We start from the raw sequence: 27,561 nt of genomic DNA, 5'->3' as shown, positions 1-27,561 counted from the left end.
TCTCCTTCATTATAGTTCTTAAGAACATATATTTTTTGCTTTATTTCAAGCTTATTTTGTATTTTATCTCTCAGACTTTTTTGAAGCATATTCCTGGTTTATATTTCAGCACCTCCTTCTCTCCAGATTTTCTAGTTTGCATTTTCTCAGGCTGTTGTCATTTTTTGATTGATATTTATTTCCTACCTTGGCAACACTTCCTTGTGTTAACATGACCTTCACATTTATCTTTGCACCATCTTTGATTTGAGTAGTCTCTGTTTTGTTCACTGGATTGGATCAATAAGTTTTTAACCTATGTCTTTGGGGATGTGTTGGTTGTGATTTCAAATCTCATTCCAGTGTTTTCTATGAGATGCCTCAAATGAGAAAGAATCATTATTTCGGGAAGTGGTGATTACAAAGGGAATGGAGCAGTAAATGGACATTATATATTGCAATATGAGCCAAGTCAAATAAAAGTCAGGAGGATGTATATCCATTGGCGTATTTATTTATAGGCGTCAGAGAATACAGTCTGAAAATAATAATTACTTTCATAATATTCAACATTATTGTGTCAGGAATCTTTCTGAGGGACTTATCTGTATGAAGATATCTAATCTCTATAAGAACTCTAAAAATTAGGTACAATTATTAAGCCCCAATTTACAGATGGGAAAACTGAAACAGATGTCAGACAGCTAGAAAGTGGCAGAGCCAGAAGTCTCTTTTATATGTGTGTGTGTGTGGTGTGTGTGTGTGTGTGCGTGTGTGTGTGTGGTTAAAGGGTATGGTTAGTAAAATCACTGCTGAAACTTAATGAAATGTTACTTTTTTTTTTTTTTTAGATGTAGTCTTGCTCTGTTGCCAGGCTGGAGTGTAGTGGCACGATCTCAGCTCACTGCAACCTCCACCTCCTGCCTCAGCCTCCCGAGTAGCTGGGATTACAGGTGCGTGCCACCACGCCCAGCTAATTTTTATATTTTTAGTAGAGACGGGGTTTCACCATGTTGGCCAGGCTGGTCTCGATCTCTTGACCTCGTGATCTGCCCACCTCGGCCCCCCAAAGTGCTGGGATTACAGGCTTCAGCCATGGTGCCCGGCCATGAAATGTTCCTTAAATGTCAGATGACAAGGTATCTATTCCTGCTGAAAGGCATGGGTTCTTTTCTCTCCTCTCTAGACAGAATCTCCCCAGTTCTTCATGGGTAAGCGTAAGAACCCTTCCCATCCTCCTCATTCTCCTTGCATGACAACTCATTCAACTTAGGTGGTGACCACAATGGGTGGGCTGACTCAAAGGCCAATACCTCAGTGACCCAGGCCTTCAGTTTCACTAGGAATGCGTTTGTCTCAGTCTAGGCCATGAAAATATAAGTAACTTTTTAAAGACTCCAATTGACTTGAGCAGTAAATCTAATTTTGGGAAGAATGTGGGTCAGACTATTTGCTAAAGTGACTGTGAAATCTACTTTGAAGTTCAGGAGCTTTGGAGGCATAAAACCTAGAAGGCAAATCTTAGCTCTACCACCAGCCAATTGAGTGGCCCTGGACAAATATCTTCTTTAATATTCAGTTTCTTAAAGTGTTGGGGAACTGTTAGAAACAAGGCATAGAAGCATCCATCAGGCATGTTCTCAATGAGCTTTAACTATATTTGTATCCAAAAGAAAAAAAATCCTACAGAAAAGAGGAGAACATTTACAAATACTTGGTCTTAAAAAACATTTATTTCCCACACAAATAAAATACTTAGCATATTTTCCTGAGCCCACAGAATAACTGATATATGGTGACTGATAATATAATTGAATAGAATGGCTCAAACTAATGTTGAATTAATGAAAGCCACATGTTGTAATTCACACATCATGGTCAGCATTAAGGAATTACAATCACAAACCTGTTTCAAGGGTCTTGTTCTGTTGTAGTGGTTCCCATGTTGGAAGTTCTCAATCCTGGCCGGGTGCAGTGACTCACGCCTGTAATCCCAGCACTTTGGGAGGCTGAGTCGGGCAGATCACGAGGTCAGGAGATGGAGACCATCCTGGCTAACATGGTGAAACCCTGCCTCTACTATAAATACAAAAAATTAGCCGAGCATGGTGGCAGGCGCCTGTAGTCCCAGCTACTCGGGAGGCTGAGGCAGGAGAATGGCATGAATCTGGGAGGTAGAGGTTGCAGTGAGCCAAGATCACACCACTGCACTCCAGCCTGGGCGACAGAGCAAGACTCCATCAAAAAAAAAAAAAGAAAGTTCTCAATCCTAAGGGTGCAAGGAGATAGCAAGAGGATTGAGAGAGCTCCTCTTAAAGAGTTATGTCTGCTATAACAAAATACCATAGACTGGGTGGCCTAAAGAACAGATACTTATTTCTCACAGTTCTGCAGTCTGGAGGGCTGAGTTCAGGCTGCCAGCACTGTTGGGTTGTGGTATGGGCCCTCTTCCTAATTTGCAGAATGCTGCCTTCTTGCTGCTATGTTCTTACATGGCTTTTCCTTGATGCGTGTGTTTGGAGAGAGATCTCTCTCTCTTCCTCTTTTTAGAAGGCCACTAATCCCATCACGAGAGGTCCACCCTCATGATCTCATCTAAACTTAATTATCTCCAAAGGGCCCTAGCTCCAAACACCATCTCACTGGAGGGTCAGGGCTTTGACATGTGGAAGAGGGGGAGGATGGGGGAACCAAAACCTGCGGCCCATAGCAGAGCTCTTATAGACACTTCCAAACAGTGAAATTGAGATCCATAAATTTACACTCCCTAAAGCAGCCCAGGCTAAGAAAAACTGCAAAATCGTTTGCTTCTGGCTGCGAGTTTATCAGCCATGTGTGGTAACAAATAGTTGTCTCACCCTGATCATGAATTTTGATTGATAGATCTGATTAATAAAGACAAAAATATTACTGAATGAAAAGCAATTTAATAGATAAAAATATTTCAAAATATAGCATCTTTGGTGCTGGAAGGAAATTATAGAATAATTTCAGGTCTTGATAAAAAGAATAGTGGCACTGATTGAAGCAGAAGAAATCAGGATGTGCCCAGGACACGAGGGCTGTTTGCTCTCCTTACAGCATGACCTTCCTAGCAGCACTTAACCCTGTAACAATAATTTTTATAATAAAATACAAGGAATTTCTGAAAGAGTGGGGGTATGTGACCGGTAAAGTTTATGGATCAAGTTCTCAGGTAGCCTGGTAGGACATTCTCATCCTGTTAGACTTAAAATCAGTTTTAGAATGTAGGTGTCCAGCTTCTGCTGTGGAGATAGGCAGTGGAGAGGGAAGGAATGGGGATGTGCAAGTACAACAGGGCAGGGTAAAGAGCGGCTTGGAGGCACAGCTGGCATACAGTCATTAATTAGTGAATTTCCTATTGCACGAATGAGGGAAGCCAAGTCGGATTCAATAATGATGACTGCAGCACAGCAAGGTGTTCCAGCATGGTACAAAGAAGGGAGTATGTACTCGCCAGACACAGGAGTCGGAAAAAAGAGAGAGAGTTCAGGACAAAGAGCAACATCCCTATAAGGCTTTTATACCAGATAATCACGGCTGGTGATGGAGTATCTTGTTGTCAAGTCAGTTCATAAAGAGTCTTGAAGTTTTCTGCTATATATGCAAGCAGAACAAAACCCCCGGCCACCTCAAGACAAATGTTGACAGTGCTGCCCTAGTCTTTCTTGCTACTTGTGGAAAAGACTGGCTAGAACTACCCCCAGAAAAATGAGATTCTGACCTACTTTTGAAGACTTTTAGCAAAAAAAGATTTCTGTCTCCAATTCCCTCACTCAAAAACAGCTTTATCTGTTTGGCCCTCACAGTTTACAAAGTGCTTTTTATGCATTTTCTTATTTGGACCTTCACAACAGGTGAGGTGGGAGGCACACACAGCTTCTTCCCATTACAAACAAGCAAGGGAGGCTTATCTGAAAACGTGGCCAAGATCAAGCCACCAATTAAGGAGAAGAGCTGGGTCATTCATACAGGTCTTCCAACTCCTAGCTCTTTCAGCTAAGTCATGTTGCCTCTACATAAATCCTATCAAAAATTACCCTTTATTCCTAAACTATTGATCTCATGCAGCAATAAAAACTCGGTTTTTCTTGATCTATAAGAAATGAAGGGCTGGGCACAGTGGCTCACGCCTATAATCCCAGCACTTTAGGAGGCCGAGGTGGGCAGATCATGAGGTCAGGAGATCGAAACCAGCCTGACCAACATGGTGAAACCCTGTCTTTACTAAAAATACAAAAATTAGCCAGCCATGGTGGCACGTGCCTGTAATCCCAGCTACTCAGGAGGCTGAGGCAAGAGAGTCGCTTGAACCCAGGAAGCAGAAGTTGCTGCGAGCCAAAATAGCGCCACTGTACTCCAGCCTGGGCGACAGACTGAGACTCTGTTTCAAAAAAAAAAAAAAATGAAGACAGAAATATTATTGGTAGCTACCTGAAACAGTTGGTTATTAAATCAACTCCCTCTTTAAAAAAAAGGATTAAACATGATACAGCATAACTGTGTTAATCCTTCTACTTAGGCCATATTTTCTAACTTAGGTGGGTCTCATTTCACCATCTAATTATTAGAATCTGTGGTACGCAGTGGGATAGTTACTTTACTATTTCTTGCAAAACAGCCTTTCACAATAAGATAATTATGCGTAGAAAAAATAAACATGAAAGTAACAGTCCCTATTTCCTATGAAAGAATGAGCAAGAGAACTTCTGACAGTCAGAAAGATCATTAAAATTGTTCTTTCACAATACAATGCAGTGAATTTGAAGTTAACAGTAAAAGAATGTGTTTAAATATAAAATAGATAAGAACAGTCTTAAAGTGTTATTGTTCTTATAATACTATACTTTAAAATTATAGTTCTTGTTTTCAAATGTTAAAATTGGGAATTTTATATTCTACCACCACATCTTTAAACATCTTATAGTATTGTGTGGTTAGATGAAATAATGCATATAAAAACATTTTAGAGGTATAGCACTATGAAAAGTAGGAGTTAAGAACAGTAATTGTGGAGGAGCCAAGATGGCCGAATAGGAACAGCTCCGGTCTACAGCTTCCAGCATGAGCAACGCAGAAGACGGGTGATTTCTGCATTTCCATCTGAGGTACCGTGTTCATCTCACTAGGGAGTGCCAGACAGTGGGCGCAGGTCAGTGGGTGAGTGCACTGTGCACCAGCCGAAGCAGGGGCGAGGCATTGCCTCACTCGGGAAGCACAAGGGGTCAGGGAGTTCCCTTTCCAGGGGTGACAGACGGCACCTGGAAAATCGGGCCACTCCCACGCGAATACTGTGCTTTTCCGACGGGCTTAGCAAATGGTGCACCAGGAGATTATAGCCCACAACTGGCTCAGAGGGTCCTATGCCCACGGAGTCCCGCTGATTGCTAGCACAGCAGTCTGAGATCAAACAGCAAGGTGGCAGTGAGGCTGGGGGACAGGCGCCCGCCATTGCCCAGGCTCGCTTAGGTAAACAAAGCAGCTGGGAAGCTTGAACTGGGTGGAGCCCACCACAGCTCAAGGAGGCCTGCCTGCCTCTGTAGGCTCCACCTCTGGGGGCAGGGCACAGACAAACAAAAAGACAGCAGTAACCTCTGCAGACTTAAATGTTCCTGTCTGACAGCTTTGAGGAGAGCAGTGGTTCTCCCAGCACGCAGCTGGAGATCTGAGAACTGGCAGACTGCCTCCTCAAGTGGGTCCCTGACCCCTGACCCCTGAGCAGCCTAATTGGGAGGCACCCCCCAGCAGGGGCAGACTGACACCTCACACGGACGACCGGGTACTCCAACAGACCTGCAGCTGAGGGTCCTGTCTGTTAGAAGGAAAACTAACAAGACATCCACACCAAAAACCCATCTGTACATCACCATCATCAAAGACCAAAAGTAGATAAAACCACAAAGATGGGGAAAAAACAGAGCAGAAAAACTGGAAACTCTGAAAAGCAGAGTGCCTCTCCTCCTCCAAAGGAACGCAGTTCCTCACCAGCAACGGAGCAAAGCTGGACGGAGAATGACTTTGACGAGCTGAGAGAAGAAGGCTTCAGACAATCAAATTACTCCGAGCTACGGGAGGATATTCAAACCAAAGGCAAAGAAGTTGAAAACTTTGAAAAAAATTTAGAAGAATGTATAACTAGAATAACCAATACAGAGAAGTGCTTAAAGGAGCTGATGGAGCTGAAAACCAAGGCTCGAGAACTACGTGAAGAATGCAGAAGCCTCAGGAGCCGATGCAATCAAATGGAAGAAAGGGTAGCAGCCATGGAAGATGAAATGAATGAAATGAAGCGAGAAGGGAAGTTTAGAGAAAAAAGAATAAAAAGAAATGAGCAAAGCCTCCAAGAAATGTGGGACTATGTGAAAAGACCAAATCTACGTCTGATTGGTGTACCTGAAAGTGACGAGGAGAATGGAACCAAGTTGGAAAACACTCTGCAGGATATTATCCAGGAGAACTTCCCCAATCTAGCAAGACAGGCCAACATTCAGATTCAGGAAATACAGAGAACGCCACAAAGATACTCCTTGAGAAGAGCAACTCCAAGACACATAATTGTCAGATTCACCAAAATTGAAATGAAGGAAAAAATGTTAAGGGCAGCCAGAGAGAAAGGTCGGGTTACCCTCAAAGGGAAGCCCATCAGACTAACAGCAAATCTCTTGGCAGAAACCCTACAAGCCAGAAGAGAGTGGGGGCCAATATTCAACATTTTTAAAGAAAAGAATTTTCAACCTAGAATTTCATATCCAGCCAAACTAAGCTTCATAAGTGAAGGAGAAATAAAATACTTTACAGACAAGCAAATGCTGAGAGATTTTGTCACCACCAGACCTGCCCTAAAAGAGCTCCTGAAGGAAGCGCTAAACATGGAAAGGCACAACCAGTACCAGCCACTGCAAAATCATGCCAAAATGTAAAGACCATCGAGACTAGGAAGAGACTGCATCAACTAACGAGCGAAATAACCAGCTAACATCATAATGACAGGATCAAATTCACACATAACAATATTAACTTTAAATGTAAATGGACTAAATGCTCCAATTAAAAGACACAGACTGGCAAACTGGATAAAGACTCAAGACCCATCAGTGTGCTGTATTCAGGAAACCCATCTCACGTGCAGAGACACACATAGGCTCAAAATAAAAAGATGGAGGAAGATCTACCAAGCAAATGGAAAACAAAAAAAGGCAGGGGTTGCAATCCTAGTCTCTGATAAAACACACTTTAAACCAACAAAGATCAAAAGAGACAAAGAAGGCCATTACATAATGGTAAAGGGATTAATTCAACAAGAAGAGCTAACTATCCTAAATATATATGCACCCAATACAGGAGCACCCAGATTCATAAAGCAAGTCCTGAGTGACCTACAAAGAGACTTAGACTCCCACACATTAATAATGGGAGACTTTAACACCTCACTGTCAACATTAGACAGGTCAATGAGACAGAAAATCAACAAGGATACCCAGGAATTGAACTCAGTTCTGCACCAAGTGGACCTAATAGACATCTACAGAACTCTCCACCCCAAATCAACAGAATATACATTTTTTTCAGCACTACACCACACCTATTCCAAAATTGACCACATACTTGGAAGCAAAGCTCTCCTCAGTAAATATAAAAGAACAGAAATTATAACAAACTATCTCTCAGATCACAGTGCAATCAAGCTAGAACTCAGGATTAAGAATCTCACTCAAAACTGCTCAACTACATGGAAACTGAACAACCTGCTCCTGAATGACTACTGGGTACATAACGAAATGAAGGCAGAAATAAAGATGTTCTTTGAAACCAACGAGAACCAAGACGCAACATACCAGAATCTCTGGGATGCATTCGAAGCAGTGTGTAGAGGGAAATTTATAGCACTAAATGCCCATAAGAGAAAGCAGGAAAGATCCAAAATTGACACCCTAACATCACAATTAAAAGAACTAGAAAAGCAAGAGCAAACACATTCAAAAGCTAGCAGAAGGCAAGAAATAACTAAAATCAGAGCAGAACTGAAGGAAATAGAGACACAAAAAACCCTTCAAAAAATTAATGAATCCAGGAGCTGGTTTTTTGAAAGGATCAACAAAATTGATAGACTGCTAGCAAGATTAATAAAGAAAAAAAGAGAGAAGAATCAAATAGATGCAATAAAAAATGATAAAGGGGATATCACCACTGATCCCACAGAAATACAAACTACCATCAGAGAATATTACAAACACCTCTATGCAAATAAACTAGAAAATCTAGAAGAAATGGATGAATTCCTCAACACATACACCCTCCCAAGACTAAACCAGGAAGAAGTTGAATCTCTGAATAGACCAATAACAGGAGCTGAAATTGTGGCAATAATCAATAGCTTACCAACCAAAAAAAGTCCAGGACCAGATGGGTTCACAGCCGAATTCTACCAGAGGTACAAGGAGGAACTGGTACCATTCCTTCTGAAACTATTCCAATCAATAGAAAAAGAGGGAATCCTCCCTAACTCATTTTATGAGGCCAGCATCATCCTGATACCAAAGCCAGGCAGAGACACAACCAGAAAAGAGAACGTTAGACCAATATCCTTGATGAACATTGATGCAAAAATCCTCAATAAAATACTGGCAAACAGAATCCAGCAGCACATCAAAAAGCTTATCCACCATGATCAAGTGGGCTTCATCCCTGGGATGCAAGGCTGGTTCAATATATGCAAATCAATAAATGTAATCCAGCATATAAACAGAACCAAAGACAAAAACCACATGATTATCTCAATAGATGCAGAAAAGGCCTTTGACAAAATTCAACAACACTTCATGCTAAAAACTCTCAATAAATTAGGTATTGATGGGATGTATCTCAAAATGATAAGAGCTATCTATGACAAACCCACAGCCAATATCATACTGAATGGGCAAAAACTGGAAGCATTCCCTTTGAAAACTGGCACAAGACAGGGATGCCCTCTCTCACCACTTCTATTCAACATAGTGTTGGAAGTTCTGGCCAGAGCAATTAGGCAGGAGAAGGAAATAAAGGGTATTCAATTAGGAAAAGAGGAAGTCAAATTGTCCCTGTTTTCAGACGACATGATTGTATATCTAGAAAACCCCATTGTCTCAGCCCAAAATCTCCTTAAGCTGATAAGCAACTTCAGCAAAGTCTCAGGATACAAAATCAATGTGCAAAAATCACAAGCATTCTTATACACCAATAACAGACAAACAGAGAGCCAAATCATGAGTGAACTCCCATTCACAATTGCCTCAAAGAGAATAAAATACCTAGGAGTCCAACTTACAAGGGATGTGAAGGACCTCTTCAAGGAGAACTATAAACCACTGCTCAAGGAAATAAAAGAGGATACAAGCAAATGGAAGAGCATTCCATGCTCATGGATAGGAAGAATCAATATCGTGAAAATGGCCATACTGCCCAAGGTAATTTATAGATTCAATGCCATCCCCATCAAGCTACCAATGACTTTCTTCATAGAATTGGAAAAAACTACTTTAAAGTTCATATGGAAACCAAAAAAGAGCCTGCATCACCAAGTCAATCCTAAGCCAAAAGAACAAAGCTGGAGGCATCACACTACCTGACTTCAAACTATACTACAAGGCTACAGTAACCAAAACAGCATGGTACTGGTACCAAAACAGAGATATGGATCAATGGAACAGAACAGAGCCGTCAGAAATAACGCCACATATCTACAACTATCTGATCTTTGACAAACGTGAGAAAAACAAGAAATGGGGAAAGGATTCCCTATTTAATAAATGGTGCTGGGAAAACTGGCTAGCCATATGGAGAAAGCTGAAACTGGATCCCTTCCTTACACCTTATACAAAAATCAATTCAAGATGGATTAAAGACTTAAACGTTAGACCTAAAACCATAAAAACCCTAGAAGAAAACCTAGGCATTACCATTCAGGACATAGGCATGGGCAAGGACTTCATGTCTAAAACACCAAAAGCAATGGCAACAAAAGCCAAAATTGACAAATGGGATCTAATTAAACTCAAGAGCGTCTGCACAGCAAAAGAAACTACCATGAGAGTGAACAGGCAACCTACAAAATGGGAGAACATTTTCGCAACCTACTCATCTGACAAAGGGCTAATATCCAGAATCTACAATGAACTCCAACAAATTTACAAGAAAAAAACAAACAACCCCATCAACAAGTGGGCGAAGGACATCAACAGACACTTCTCAAAAGAAGACATTTATGCAGCCAAAAGACACATGAAAAAATGCTCACTATCACTGGCCATCAGAGAAATGCAAATCAAAACCACAATGAGATACCATCTCACACCAGTTAGAATGGCAATCATTAAAAAGTCAGGAAACAACAGGTGCTGGAGAGGATGTGGACAAATAAGAACACTTTTACACTGTTGGTGGGAGTGTAAACTAGTTCAACCATTGTGGAAGTCAGTGTGGCGATTCCTCAGGGATCTAGAACTAGAAATTCCATTTGACCCAGCCATCCCATTACTGGGTATATACCCAAAGGACCATAAATCATGCTGCTATAAAGACACATGCACACGTATGTTTACTGCGGCATTATTCACAATAGCAAAGACTTGGAACCAACCCAAATGTCCAACAATGATAGACTGGATTAAGAAAATGTGGCACATATACACCATGGAATACTATGCAGCCATAAAAAATGATGAGTTCATGTCCTTTGTAGGGACATGGATGGAATTGGAAATCATCATTCTCAGTAAACTATCGCAAGAACAAAAAACCAAACACCGCATATTCTCACTCATAGGTGGGAATTGAACAATGAGAACACATGGACACAGGAAGGGGAACATCACACTCTGGGGACTGTTGTGGGGTGGGGGGAGGGGGGAGGGATAGCATTGGGAGATATACCTAATGCTAGATGACGAGTTAGTGGGTACAGCGCACCAGCATGGCACATGTATACATATGTAACTAACCTGCACATTGCGCACATGTACCATAAAACCTAAATTATAATTAAAAAAAAAAAAAAAAGAACAGTAATTGTGGAGTGAATACTTTACATTTCCACATTAGCCTTGCACACATGTATTTGCTTGTCTTATAAAGTAGGCATTATAATCTATAACTTATGGTCAAGTAAGTTGAAGTGCTAAGAAGTTAGGAGACTCCTCCAAATATCACACAGCTTTTTACTGAACTCAGGGAACAGACTCAAAATCCTTTTTTTTCACAGCTGGGACTTGTTCCATTTTTTACACTTTCCCTTTCCATCTATTCCACATGATTCACGAACCAATTTTCTACCATCCATCCAATCTAAAAATGTAGATGACATTCAATTTTAAAAGTTTTAGTCCCTTTTGTCTCTTCTGTACTGACAGAATGTACAGAACGCCCTTATAATAAGAAATTGCCTTTTTTACACATTCAGAATATTAAAACTCATGTGTTCACTCCATTTTCCCACACATCAGTTATCATCTTTCACGTGTATGTACTGGATTTTATTCTTTCCAGAAGGAGTGTAGTTTACCATCTGTATTTAGCACTGTGGCCACCTTTGCCCAGAACAGTGAGTTACTCCTGACAACTCTTGGAGAAAGGAAGCTTCCCCCTCCTCTGAAACTCAGATGGGATTCCAGTGTGCAGCCTGAACGCAGCTTGAAGAACTTCCGTAGTTTACCATGGCCACTGGTTGTGTTCTCAAGGGCTTGCCAATTTCACAAGCCCTGAGTTGCAAAGATTTGTTTTAAGAAGGGGTAGAGAAAGTAGTTTGGATTCTGAGATTGGTCATAGATTCGAGTCCCACTCTACCCTTGCACTTGCTAAGTGGAAATGGCTTAATTCCTTCAAAACTCAATGTGTCTAGGTGGAATATGGGACTCACAATTAGTGAATAGAACTCCTGTGAAAATTACAAATAGTGGAAGCTACTTAGCACTATGCCTAGTACACAGCATGTATTTAATAAATTGGGGCTACTTTTAAAAAATAAACTTATGCTAAATGTTAGGTGGTAGACAGGCTGAGAAGAGTATCATATTTTTTATCAGAAAATTTGAGGATACTGGTGAGATGTGGTGACTTGCACCTGTAATCTCAGCACTTTGGGAAGCCAAGGAAGGTGGATTGCTTGAGCTCAGGAGCTCAAGACCAACCTGGCCAACACGGTGAAACACCATCTCTCCAAAAATACAAAAATTAGCCGGGTGTGCTGGTGCATGCCCTGTAGTCCCAGCTACTGGAGAGGCTGAGGCAGGAGGATGGCTTGAGCCTGGGGAAGGTCAAGGCCGTAGGCTGCTGTGAGCCATGACTGCACCACTGCACTCCAGCTTGGGTGACAGAGTGAGATCCTGCCTCAAAAAATAAAAAATAAAAAAAGAAGCTTGAAGATGAATTACTAATAGTTACATGGAAAACTAAGCAAACAAACAAGAAAATTATTTACTTAGGAAAAACAAAAAGAAAAATGGTATCTGACAGTAAAATATGATCAAAGGAGACTAAGTCGTTCAGTTGTAACTGATGTTTACCTAGCAATAAAGATGTAAATTCCAATAAAGAAATGTTAGGTGGTAGAACTTTTACTTCTTTTAGGAACAGAGTACACAGAAAGCGTATATGTATAAAGACTCAAAATACTTACACCTCTAAAGGCAACTCCCTTCTTTAAGAATGAGTCTTCCTTTATATGTGTTTATTCCTTTAAAAATTAAGATTATTTGAATGGTTCAGAGCCTAAACTACCAAGTTAGAATTCTGATTTAGAATGGGCTCCCTGGTTGGGTACAGACATGGAGTCATGTCTGTAATCCTAGCACTTTGGGAGGCCAAGGCAGGTGGATTGCTTGAAGTCAGGAGTCCAAGACCCGCCTGGCCAACATGGCAAAACACCGTCTTCACTAAAAATACAAAAATTAGCTGGGCATGGTAGTGCGTGCCTCTAATCCCAGCTCCTTGGGAGGCTAAGGCAGGAGAATCACTTGAACCCGAGAGACAAATGCTGCAGTGAGCCAAGATCATGCCATTGCACTCAGCCCAGGTGACGGAGCCAGACTCTGTCTCAAAAATGTAGACTTCCTGACTTGATTAGCACTTCCTAGCTGTGTGACTTTGGGGAAAGTGACTTAAACTCTCTGAGCTTCAGTTTTATCATCTGTAGAAACAACGATAACAATAGTTTCTACTTCATAGGGTTATCGTGATGAATACAGTAATAAGGTATGTAAAGTGTGTAGAACAATGCTGAACTTACAACCAGCATTCCCTAATGGTTAGCTGTTAATGTTGTGAACACAGAGTCAATTTCTCCTGTCCTTTATAAAGAAAGATCATCCTCATCTCATATGGTTTCTCATCATTTAGAACCTTTGCATTTCCTGGCTTTTTCCAACAACCTATAAACAAAATATACATATATATATATATATATATTTAACTTCCCACTTTCTGTTTGCAGCCCTCTTCTCGGTTAGGGGAGGCTGTGATTTACTAGGGGAGGCAGCATCTTCTGAGCAGCTTGTGAACTGCACAGACAGTGGGGCTCCAGGCATTCCAGTGCTGGGGGCTCAGTGTGGCCTGGGACCACTGGGAAGGATGGTGTGGAGGATGTGGACAAAGAGCTGGCATTGGCTCACAGAGGGCAGGGGCTCATTCTAGTCCCATGGAAATGCACAAAAAAGAAATAGGGTATATACCCAAAGGATTATAAATCATGCTGCTATAAAGACACATGCACACATATGTTTATTGCGGCACTATTCACAATAGCAAAGACTTGGAACCAACCCAAATGTCCAACAATGATAGACTGGATTAAGAAAATGTGGCACATATACACCATGGAATACTAAGCAGCCATAAAAAATGAGGAGTTCATGTGCTTTGTAGGGACATGGATGAAACTGGAAACCGTCATTCTCAGCAAACTATCACAAGGACAAAAAAACCAAACACCGCATGTTCTCACTCACAGGTGGGAATTGAACAATGAGAACACATGGACACAGGAAGGGGAACATCACACACCAGGGACTGTTGTGGGGTGGGGGGAGGGGGGAGGGATAGGATTAGGAGATATACCTAATGCTAAATGATGAGTTAATGGTTGCAGCACACCAACGTGGCACATGTATACATATGTAACAAACCTGCAGTTGTGCACATGTACCCTAAAACTTAAAGTAGAATAATAAAAAAAAAAGAAATAGGACAAGCTTGTGACATTTGGTGGAAACCCTCTGCTTGAATATCCCACAGGCACCTCCAACTCTAAGTTGAGTTTCAACCTTGTTATTGTCCCAGCTTCCCTGTCCCAAATACTTACCCAGCTCTACACACACACACACACACACACACACACACAAACACACTCAGTTCTCCCAACCTTACGGAGGGCCCAGCACCACTCTGCATCCCATTTCCAATCCAGAATCTGCTAAATTACCCATGACTTTGCCCTGTTGTTGCTCGGGGTCTCCAATTGGTCACGAAGTGCTATTGATTCTCCTTCTACATATCTCTCAAGTTTATCCACTTCCCTTCATCCAACTGCCACTGCCAACTCATGCCATGATAATTTTGTACCTGAATAATGAGGACAGGCTCCTGATGGTTCTCCCTAAATCCGGTCCCTATCCAGCAGCCAGAGTAAAGTTTCTCCAATACAAATCCGATTGTTCTTTTTGCACTTGAACAAAGTTGTCGCTACTTTTTGGGAGTGTCAAGCTGTGATGGAGGAACTGCACGCCCTCCATCCAGCAGGATATACTGTCTCCCCCCGACATTGACACTGACCTTCATGGGTCACGCCACTTACCCATGAGCAGCTTTCCATGGGGAAAGTGGAGCAGCAGAACATGAGTGGGCATCTCTCTCAACATCTCTGATATTTTCCTACAGGTTCTGGGATAGAGAACAGTGGATGGAGCATGTTTGAAGACAGCGCTGGCTAATGCCCTTCAGTTTGGCTAGTAAGAGCCACGGTGATGTGGACATTAAAATGCCCTTATTCGCACTCACTAGCAGGGAACAAATGGGGTATATACAAATATATAATTTGTGATTCAGTACTTCATAATTTATTTCATCTGCATGGAATACCCTCCCATATCTGTCCCACCAATGCAATTCCTTATTTTCTTACAATAGCCAGTTTTGAAGGATGCTTTCTCTGAGAAATTTTTCTTGACCTCATGGGGGTGGATTTGGGGACTCCTCTGTTCTATCACCTCTGTGGTTGTATCATGCAACTTTGATCTATGTGTTCTTGGTATATTTCCCACATCTGTTCACACCTGATACTCTAGAGACCACATTTCTGAGCATGGCAGCTGCTGCAAAGCTAAGACAGACTCTGAGAAGCTGGCCTAAGTGACAGGCAAAAGGATCTGTGTTAAGACTTGTGGAATGAGATTTTTCTGCTCCCCAAAACCTGTAGGTGTGTCTGCACACTGGGGAGAAAGAATGACTCATCCAAAGGTGAGGCAGCAGAGCTTACAGAACATTTACAGCTTGTGTAGTGACCCAGGAATGAGGGTAGACCTCTCCCCATCTGTCCCCGCCGACCACCCAGGACCTGAGCCACTTGAAACTTTTCATCAAACAAGGTAAGCAGCGGCGGGGCATGGTGGCTCACACCTGTAATCCCAGCACTTTGGGAGGCCGAGGTGGGTGGATGACAAGGTCAAGAGATTGAGACGATCCTGGCCAACATGGTGAAACCCCATCTCTACTAAAAATACAAAAATTAGCCGGGCATGGTGGTGGGCGCCTGTAGTCACAGCTACTCGGAGGCTGAGGCAGAAGAGTCGCTTGAACCCGGGAGGCGGAGCTTGCAGTGAGCCAAGATCGCACCACCACACTCCAGCCTGGTGACAGAGCGAGACTCCATCTCAAAAAAAAAAAAAAACAACTAGGTAAGCAGGAGATACGTTACATATGCGTAATGCTTAAGCAATATTTTGACTGCTATCGTGTCCCAAATACATGCTCGCTGTTTTACCACACTCTTTCCTTTCACTTAATTTCCACTATAATTTCCTAACATAGGCATTTTATCCCCTTTTAGGATAATGAAACTGAAGCTCATGGAAGTTAAATAAGTTACCCAAGTCACATAAATGACACATAGGAGTTTTGAAACTCTAACTCACCCACCAAGTCCGCACTTGGTCACTGTGCCACTCTGCCCCTTTGCTTCTATTCTTTTATATAGATTTACAACTTTCTTTATACATATTCTTGTGCTAGAAGCAGTCATGGCTTATTTATCTATATACCCTAAACTTAGCAAAGTACATGGCATGTTGTAGGGAGCAAAACATATTTGATGAATAAATGAAAGAATGGAAGAATAATTTGAGAAAGTAGAATATCAAAAGGGCAGCCACGAAGGCAGCTGTTTGCCTGGGATTGATCTTGCCCCCGGTGTTCCAGGAAAGTGTTGATTTTGTCCTGTTTTAATTGTCTGGTATTTAATGTGTCTATGGGCACAAGCAAGCCCAGGTGTTCACTCACCTGTACCATGCACCCAAGCACTGAGAGAGGCAAAGTTGCCTTAACTTTTCTGATTACTAAAGAGAAGGTGTCTATCGCCCACCTTTATTCCTCTCTACTTAGAGGCCTCTGAATTAGTTGACATTTTTTATACAGAAGATTTAAAGCCAATCCTTAAGCCAGGTACCAACTACTGTTGCTTCTGCTTTGCTCACTTCAACCAAGTCAGCCTCTTTCCTTCCGTGTTTATTCTAGACTTGGATTAAATCTTGTGAAAAGCAGGCACCATTTTTGTTTTCTGTAAAATTTTAAAAATGAATACCTCTCCACTCACGGCATTAATATTATTGGCCCACGAAAGACATTTCTCTTGAAATGTTGAATTACTTATGAGTTGCCTCTTCCCTGTTCATTATTGCCAGTCTTATTTTGAAAGGAATTTATTTTTTTGAAGCAGCACTTTAATAAATTGTAGGATATTTATTTATGAAAATTTGGAAACTCAGATAAATAAAAAGGAAGAAAATACTGTTAACCCTTTACTCTGTAGTAAACATTATTAAGATTTTGAACAATGCACTTTATTTATCATGTATATATTGGTCTGTATTTAAATAATGGAATCATGTTTACATGGAGGCTTAAAGTCTACTTCTTCCAAACAGTCCTACTGTATATCATTAATTTTATCAAACACCATTTTAAATGATTGGTTCCTATTCAGTTTTGCAGATGCACCATAAATTTAACTCATCCTGTGTTGCTGACGATGGAGATGGTTTCCAATTTTTTGCTATTATAAGTAACACTTGATGATTACTTTCACAGCTAAAGTTTTGCCCACTCTCATTATTATTTTCTTTGGATTTGATGAGTAACTTTACATTTGTATTTTAAGGCTTTCAATACAGATTGCTAACTGTACTCAAGAAATGTTTTACTAATTTATATTATTATATTATCGCTAGATGTGTACGTGATGTTCGTCTCTCCCCTCCACCTCTTACCTATAGATTCTCAGGTTTGTATAAGATCAGAATTTATCTCTTCGGAAGAAACTTCATGTCTCTTATAACCAATTGGTAAATACACATGAATAATGTTTCCATGAAATTCCAAAAGTCTTTCTTTTCTCACAACATTTAACAGAAGCCTTTTGCTAACAAACTTTAGTGCTTTTTAAATAAATGTTAACTACGTTTTAAAATCATCTTTCAATTATCTTTTGAATCTTCACATTTTCCTGACACAAGAAAGTCTTTCTTTTCTCCCAACATTTAACAGAGGCCTTTTTGCTAACAAAATTTAGTGCTTTTAAAATAAATGTTAAATACTTTTTAAAATCATCTTTCAATTATCTTTTGAATCTTCACATTTTCCTGACACAAGAACAGAGGGATATATGATCAAAGAAAGAAAATACTGTTGGTATTTGCTTTCTTCTCATTTGGGAATTAGAAAAAAATGTGTGGAAATATGCTAAGCATGTAGGAAACACTAAGAAATGTAAAGTGACATAGAAACATATAATAATAGGCCAATAATTATCAATGCAACCCATGGAAATGAACCTGCTGTTCATAGGCGTGGGTAGCGCACACCGATTATGGCTTCTGACACACACCAAGGGCCGCTGAGAAAGAATATGGGTCTGGAATGAATTTCCTGCAGGAGAACAGATCATCACGGTGGACGGGAGGCGGGACTAGATTGCGGCTCAGGACAGAGCAGCGTTCCAAGCTCGCATTGTGAATTTCAGCTCCAGATCGAGGACAGGAAGGAACCAGCAGTCCTGAGAGGAGCCACAGACCCTCTGAAGGAAGTGGACTGCCCCTGCAGGACCCAGGAGACCCCCGCAAAAGTGTGAGTGCCCCAACTGCAGAAGTGGGAAAGGGAGACCCTCCTCTCCCAAACACACACCCCCACTGGGGAAGCTGAAGGTCTGTTTGCGGGAGAATTTCCAACTTTACCTGGAGCTGAGTCCGTCTGGAGAGCCCAGTGAAGTACAGGGGTAGAGGAAGCAGCAGAAAGGCCCCGGGAGCTCGCTGGGTCCCCGAGCAGCCCATTCCTGCCTGGCACCGCAGGCATCCATCGGGAGAGGAGGGGGGTAAAACTCCACAGGGAGAAGGAAATCTCTAGCTGAGCTTTGTAACAATTTGAATTGAGTGAGAATCCTCCTGGCCAGAACTAGGGGAGGGCACAAATCCGAGGTGCAGACTCCACAGGCGGGGGAAGAACCAAGCCTTTTTCTCTCGCAGCTGGGGGGCGGGTTGCCTGGGGCAGGTTTTCAAGCCCGTATCCCTCTCCGCCTGGAAACGGACTGGGGGCTGTTGGGGGGTGCACAGTGGGAGTGAGACCGGCCCTTAGATTTGGGTGGGAGCTGGGTGAGCCCTGTGACTGCCGGCTTTACCCCACTTCCCTGACAGCCTGCATGACTCAGCAGAGGCAGACATAATCCTCCTAGGTACACAAATCCAGGGACCTGCGAATCTCACCCCCAGCCCCCACAGCAGCCGCAGCAAGGCCCACCCAAGGAGTCGAAGCTCAGACAGGCCTACCCCACCCTCACCTGAGGGTCCTTCCCTACCCACCCTGGTAACAGAAGACAAAGGGCATATAATCTTGGAGTTCTAGGGCCCCGCCTACTGCCAGTTCCTCTCCATGCTACCACAGCTGATGCTTCTGGAAAGCGCCACCTCCCTGCAGGAGGCCAAACAGCATGAAAATAGAGCATTAAATCACCAAAGCTAAGAACCCTCACGGAGTCCATTGCGCCCCCCTCACTGCCACCTCCACCAGAACAGGTGCTGGTATCCACGGCTGAGAGACCCATAGACGGTTCACATCACAGGACATTGCAGACACGGAGTCTGTTGCACCTGCCTCGTTGCCACCTCCACCAGAACAGGCACTAGTATCCATGGCTGAGAGACCCATAGACGGTTCACATCACAGGATGTTGCAGACACGGAGTCCGTTGCACCCACCTCGTTGCCACCTCCACCAGAACAGGTGCTGGTATCCACAGCTGAGAGACCCAAAGACGGTTCACATCACAGGACATTGCAGACAAACCCCAGTACCAGCCCGGAGCTGGGTAGACTCGCTGGGTGGCTAGACCCAGAAGAGAGACAACAATCACTACAGTTCGGCTCTCAGGAAGCCACATTGTAGGACACGGAAGAGAGTACTACATCAAGGGAACAACCTAGGGGATGAAAGAATGTGAACAATAGCCTTCAGCCCTAGACCTTCCCTCAGAGATCCTACCCAAATGAAAAGGAACCAGAAAACCAACCCTGGTAATATGACAAAATGAGGCTCTTCAACACCCCCCCAAAATCACACTAGTTCACCAGCATTGGATCCAAACCAAGAAGAAATTCCACATTTATCTGAAAAAGAATTCAGGAGGTTAGTTATTCAGCTAATCAGAGAGGGAACCAGCACGTAGACCAATGGAACAGAATAGAGAACCCAGAAATAATCCCAAATACTTACAGCCAACTGATCTTTGACAAAGCAAACAAAAACATAAAGTGGGGAAAGGACACCCTATTCAACAAATGCTGCTGGGATAATTGGCTAGCCACAGGTAGGAGAATGAAACTGGATCCTCATCTCCCACCTTATGCAAAAATCAACTCAAAATGGATTAAGGACTTAAACCTAAGACCTGAAACTATAAAAATTCTAGAAGCAAACATTGGAAAAATCCTTGTAGACATTGGCTTAGGCAAGGATTTCATGACCAAGAACACAAAAGCAAATGCAATAAAAACAAAGATAAATAACTGGGACTTAATTAAACTAAAGAGCTTTCACAAGGCAAAAGGAACAGTCAGCAGAGTAAACAGACAACCCACAGAGTGGGAGAAAATCTTCACAATCTGTACCTCTGACAAAGGACTAATACCCGGAATCTACAACAAACTCAAACAAATCAGTAAAAAAAAAAACAATCCCATCAAAAAGTAGGCTAAAGACATGAATAGACAATTCTCAAAAGAAGACATACAAATGACCAGCAAACATGAAAAAATGCTCAACATCACTAATGATCAGGAAAATGCAAATCAAAACCACCATGCGATACCACCTTAATCCTGCAAGAATGGCCATAATCAAAAAATAAAAAAAACGGTAGATGTTGGTGTGGATGCAGTGATCAGGGAACACTTCTACACTGCTGATGGGAATGTAAACTAGTACAGCCACTGTGGAAAACAGTGTGGAGATTCCTTAAAGAACTAAAAGTAGAATTACCATTTGATCCAGCAATCCCACTCCTGGATATCTACTCAGAGGAAAAGAAGTCGCTATTTGAAAAAGATACTTGCACACTCATGCTTACAGCAGCATAATTCGTAATTGCAAAATCATGGAACCAACCCAAATGCCCATCAGTCAACAAGTGGATAAAGAAACTGTGGTATATGTATATGATGGAATACTACGCAGCCATGAAACGAAATGAATTAACAGGATTTGCAGTGACCTGGATGAGATTGGAGACTATTATTCTAAGTGAAGTAATTCAGAAATGGAAAACCAAACCATCATATGGTTCTCACTGATATGTGGGAGCTAAGCTATGAGAACACAAAGTCATAAGAATGATGCAATGGACTTTGGGGACTTGGGGGGCAGAGTGGGAGGGGGCGAGGGATAAAAGCCTACAAATATGGTGCAGTGCATACTGCTCGGGTGATGGGTGCACCAGTATCTCACCAATCACCACTAAAGAACTTGCTCATATAACCAAATACCATCTGTGCTCCAATAACTTATGGAAAAATAAAAAAAAAAGAAGCAAAGTACAAACAAACAAAAAAGTAATTTACAGCATGAATGACGTTAAAAAAAAAAACCCACAGAGACAAGATAAGAGATAAAAGGAGATGATGCACTGTCTATTCTGTGTGGGAGGGGGAGGGGGAATAGAAAGAGCATGAAACAAGTCAATTAAGCAATTCTTTAAAAATTTCTGTATTCTCGCTCTCTCTCAAGACAGCCTTTATGCTCACTCTACTATTCTAGTTTTGCTTGTAGAAAACATCCTTGGGAGAAGGAGAGACACACGTGGTAGGTTTGCCTTAGGGTCTGCACTGCCAAGGGTGCTCTTGGCTACAGCTCATAGATCACAATGCAAGGGAAAGTCATGCTCTCTTTCAAAAGACAAAATGTCTCTTTTCCAAGTAAATTTTACACAGCTAAGTAGAGGCAAGCATATATCCTGCCCCATTTGGTCTTTCTCCCAGGCATAATGCACTCTAGCATTTGGAATGCAGTAATCTTATAAAGTCGCTTTTTTTTTTTCTCCCAAATTTGACAAACTGTTGAGAGACATGAGGTGAATGGACATACTAGTTTAATCATTACAAAATAAAATAGTTTTACCTAGTAAGACAGCTAATTTTAACTGTGTGGGAGGACAGCCCTTTAAGGGAAACTATTACAGTTTTCTGTTTTAAAGAAACAAAAACTTATTCTAAGCTCCAAATTCCACAAATAACTATATTATTATATACAAACTTATAGGAATCCTTGTGCTATCAGCATCAACACAGCATAAGCAAAGTCCAGGAAAAATAAAGTATGACAATGTAAAATCAAGCCTTTTGATGTCTTCGTAGCACAAAACCACTGTCAGTCATGAAACAGGCCCCTGCCTCCTGGACTGTTGCTAGAAACTTAGTTCACTAAGTATAATGAGTCAAAAGGGAAGTTATAGGAAAATATGAGTTCTAGACAGTGAAACACCCATCCCAATGATTCATAATATAAATTGTTTAGAGATAAATTACTTTAGAGAAAAAGGAGACTCCCACACATAGTAGACATTATATTCAGCTGCTTAACAAAATGAGAGAAACAAACAAAGTGACATGGCTTTGAAAGTAGCACTTGCTATATTAGGCTCTGAACAGCCAGCACTGAGTATCTAGGACAGGCTAGACATTGTAAAACAAGCACTGGGCCTGTGTCACCTCCAGTTCTCACAATGATGTTAGAAGTAAGAGATTATTCCTTCCCTTCCTTCCTTCCTTACTCTTCCTTCCTTCCCTCTCTCTCTCTTTCCTTCTTTCTCTGTCTCTTTTCTCTTTCTCTCTCTTTCTTTTTTTTTTTGATAGAGTCATACTCTTGTCACCTAGGCTGGAGTGCAATGGCACTATCTTGGCTCACTGCAAGCTCCACCTCCCGGGTTCAGGTGATTCTCCTGCCTCAGCCTCCCTAGTAGCTGGGATTACAAGCACCTGCCACCATGCCCAGCTAATTTTTTGTATTTTTAGTAAAGACAGGGTTTCACCATGTTGGCTGGCTAATCTCCAACTCCTGAATTCAGGTGATCCGCCCGCCTCAGCCTCCCAAAGTGCTGGGATTACAGGCATGAGCCACCACACCCAGACTTATTTGTCCATTTCATACATGAGCCACCTGGGGTTCAGAGAGAAACTATAGTTAGATGCTTTGCATGTGGAAGTGCCTGGACCCTGAAACCATGCATGGTCTTTCTCTATCTCCTGATGCCTGATTACACCGTAGGATACTGTTATTTCATGAAAGGCTAAGATAAAGTATAATAATATCCAAAGCAAAGTAAGCCCTGTTGAATACTAAATAATCACATCCTATAATAATTAAATTAAAAATTAAAAACAAAGGAACTCTGTGAAATTAAGTCAAATGTTGAAAGTAGCATTTCTTTTGGGGAAAAAAGTGCTATTGAGAGATGAGGCTGTGTGGTCTTGAACAGACAGAAGTTACCGTGATAGAATAACTTGGGATCCTGTTGTTCTGGGCTGTTCCTTAATTCACCTTTGAGGACTCTTTTCTGGCAAATCACCTGTGTCGTGAGTCGATGTTAAGACTCATTAACTGTCTCTCCCAAGCAGAGAGTACGAAGATAAATCCCCAACAGCAAGGAAGCAGCCGTACAGGAATCTCCTATGCCACTTCCAGTCTGGCCTACTCAAATCATCTCTCCCAAATTCTCTTTCTCCTTGTCCTTGAACATAAACAAACAAGACTTTCTCATATTAAACATGCTACTGCCAACAATTATGAAAAAAAAATAGGCCAGGATTTGTCCAGTTTGGCCAGAAATACTATCTGAATTTTTACAGAAAATATTTCCCAAACCCTGATCTAGATAAATTAGGTGATTTTAGATTGGATAATTCTTTTATTATTATTATTATTACTATTATTATTTTTATTATTATTATACTTTAGGCTCTATGGTACATGTGCGCAATGTGCAGGTAAGTTACATATGTATACATGTGCCATGCTGGTGTGCTGCACCCACCAACTCGTCATCTAGCATTAGGTATATCTCCCAATGCTATCCCTCCCCCCTCCCCCCACCCCACAACAGTCCCCAAAGTGTGATGTTCCCCTTCCTGTGTCCATGTGTTCTCATTGTTCAATTCCCACCTATGAGTGAGAATATGTGGTGTTTGGTTTTTTGTTCTTGCGATAGTTTACTGAGAATGATGATTTCCAATTTCATCCATGTCCCTACAAAGGACATGAACTCATCATTTTTTATGGCTGCATAGTATTCCATGGTGTATATGTGCCACATTTTCCTAATCCAGTCTATCATTGTTGGACATTTGGGTTGGTTCCAAGTCTTTGCTATTGTGAATAATGCCGCAATAAACATACGTGTGCATGTGTCTTTATAGCACCATGATTTATAATCCTTTGGGTATATACCCAGTAATGGGATGGCTGGGTCAAATGGAATTTCTAGTTCTAGATCCCTGAGGAATCGCCACACTGACTTCCACAAGGGTTGAACTAGTTTACAGTCCCACCAACAGTGTAAAAGTGTTCCTATTTCTCCACATCCTCTCCAGCACCTGTTGTTTCCTGACTTTTTAATGATTGCCATTCTAACTGATGTGAGATGGTATCTCATTGTGGTTTTGATTTGCATTTCTCTGATGGCCAGTGATGGTGAGCATTTTTTCATGTGTTTTTTGGCTGCATAAATGTCTTCTTTTGAGAAGTATCTGTACATGTCCTTCGCCCACTTTTTGATGGGGTTGTTTGTTTTTTTCTTGTAAATTTGTTGGAGTTCATTGTAGATTCTGGATATTAGCCCTTTGTCAGATGAGTAGGTTGCGAAAATTTTCTCCCATTTTGTAGGTTGCCTGTTCACTCTGATGCTAGTTTCCTTTGCTGTGCAGAAGCTCTTTAGTTTAATTAGATCCCATTTGTCAGTTTTGGCTTTTGTTGCCATTGCTTTTGGTGTTTGAGACATGAAGTCCTTGCCCATGCCTATGTCCTGAATGGTAATGCCTAGGTTTTCTTCTAGGGTTTTTATGGTTTTAGGTCTAACATTTAAGTCTTTAATCCATCTTGAATTGATTTTTGTATAAGGTGTAAGGAAGGGATCCAGTTTCAGCTTTCTCCATATGGCTAGCCAGTTTTCCCAGCACCATTTATTAAATAGGGAATCCTTTCCCCATTTATTGTTTTTGTCAGGTTTGTCAAAGATCCGATAGTTGTAGATATGTGGCATTATTTCTGACGGCTCTGTTCTGTTCCATTGATCTATATCTCTGTTTTGGTACCAGTACCATGCTGTTTTGGTTACTGTAGCCTTGTAGTATAGTTTGAAGTCAGGTAGTGTGATGCCTCCAGCTTTGTTCTTTTGGCTTAGGATTGACTTGGCGATGCGGGCTCTTTTTTGGTTTCCATATGAACTTTAAAGTAGTTTTTTCCAATTCTGTGAAGAAAGTCATTGGTAACTTGATGGGGATGGCATTGACTCTGTAAATTACCTTGGGAAGGATGGCCATTTTCATGATATTGATTCTTCTTACCCATGAGCATGGAATATTCTTCCATTTGTTTGTATCCTCTTTTATTTCCTTGAGCAGTGGTTTGTAGTTCTCCTTGAAGAGGTGCTTCACATCCCTTGTAAGTTGGATTCCTAGGTATTTTATTCTCTTTGAAGCAATTGTGAATGGGAGTTCACTCATGATTTGGCTCTCTGTTTGTCTGTTATTGATGTATAAGAATGCTTGTGATTTTTGTACATTGATTTTGTATCCTGAGACTTTGCTGAAGTTGCTTATCAGCTTAAGGAGATTTTGGGCTGAGAGAATGGGGTTTTCTAGATATACTATCATGTCATCTGCAAACAGGGACAATTTGACTTCCTCTTTTCCTAATTGAATACCCTTGATTTCCTTCTCTTGCCTAATTGCCCTGGCCAGAACTTCCAACACTATGTTGAATAGAAGTGGTGAGAGAGGGCATCCCTGTCTTGTGCCAGTTTTCAAAGGGAATGCTTCCAGTTTTTGCCCGTTCAGTATGATATTGGCTGTAGGTTTGTCATAAATAGCTCTTATTATTTTGAGATACGTCCCATCAGTACCTAATTTATTGAGAGTTTTTAGCATGAAGTGTTGTTGAATTTTGTCAAAGGCCTTTTCTGCATCTATTGAGATAATCATGTGGTTTTTGTCTTTGGTTCTGTTTATATGCTGGATTACATTTATTGATTTGTGTATATTGAACCAGCCTTGCATCCCAGGGATGAAGCCCACTTGATCATGGTGGATAAGCTTTTTGATGTGCTGCTGGATTCTGTTTGCCAGTATTTTATTGAGGATTTTTGCATCAATGTTCATCAAGGATATTGGTCTTAAATTCTCTTTTTTGGTTGTGTCTCTGCCTGGCTTTGGTATCAGGATGATGCTGGCCTCATAAAATGAGTTAGGGAGGATTCCCTCTTTTTCTATTGATTGGAATAGTTTCAGAAGGAATGGTACCAGCTCCTCCTTGTACCTCTGGTAGAATTCGGCTGTGAACCCATCTGGTCCTGGACTTTTTTTGGTTGGTAAGCTATTGATTATTGCCACAATTTCAGCTCCTGTTATTGGTCTATTCAGAGATTCAACTTCTTCCTGGTTTAGTCTTGGGAGGGTGTATGTGTTGAGGAATTCATCCATTTCTTCTAGATTTTCTAGTTTATTTGCGTAGAGGTGTTTGTAATATTCTCTGATGGTAGTTTGTATTTCTGTGGGATCGGTGGTGATATCCCCTTTATCATTTTTTATTGTATCTATTTGATTCTTCTCCCTTTTTTTCTTTATTAATCTTGCTAGCGGTCTATCAATTTTGTTGATCCTTTCAAAAAACCAGCTCCTGGATTAATTTATTTTTTGAAGGGTTTTTTGTGTCTTTATTTCCTTCAGTTCTGCTCTGATTTTAGTTATTTCTTGCCTTCTGCTAGCTTTTGAATGTGTTTGCTCTTGCTTTTCTAGTTCTTCTAATTGTGATGTTAGGGTGTCAATTTTGGATCTTTCCTGCTTTCTCTTGTGGGCATTTAGTGCTATAAATTTCCCTCTACACACTGCTTTGAATGCATCCCAGAGATTCTGGTATGTTGTGTCTTGGTTCTCATTGGTTTCAAAGAACATCTTTATTTCTGCCTTCATTTCATTATGTACCCAGTAGTCATTCAGGAGCAGGTTGCTCAGTTTCCACGTAGTTGAGCGGTTTTGAGTGAGATTCTTAATCCTGAGTTGTAGCTTGATTGCACTGTGATCTGAGAGATAGTTTGTTATAATTTCTGTTCTTTTACATTTATTGCGGAGAGCTTTACTTCCAAGTATATGGTCAATTTTGGAATAGGTGTGGTGTGGTGCTGAAAAAAATGTATATTCTGTTGATTTGGGGTGGAGAGTTCTGTAGATGTCTATTAGGTCTGCTTGGTGCAGAGCTGAGTTCAATTCCTGGGTATCCTTGTTGACTTTCTGTCTCGTTGATCTGTCTAATGTTGACAGTGGGGTGTTAAAGTCTCCCATTATTAATGTGTGGGAGTCTAAGTCACTTTGTAGGTCACTCAGGACTTGCTTTATGAATCTGGGTGCTCCTGTATTGGGTGCAGATATATTTAGGATAGTTAGCTCTTCTTGTTGAATTAATCCCTTTACCATTATGTAATGGCCTTCTTTGTCTCTTTTGATCTTTGTTGGTTTAAAGTCTGTTTTATCAGAGACTAGGATTGCAACCCCTGCCTTTTTTTGTTTTCCA

Source organism: Pongo abelii, chromosome 3, assembly GCF_028885655.2.
Source record: "Pongo abelii isolate AG06213 chromosome 3, NHGRI_mPonAbe1-v2.0_pri, whole genome shotgun sequence".
Classification (NCBI taxonomy): Eukaryota; Metazoa; Chordata; class Mammalia; order Primates; family Hominidae; genus Pongo; species Pongo abelii.
This window is presented reverse-complemented; position numbering follows the sequence as displayed.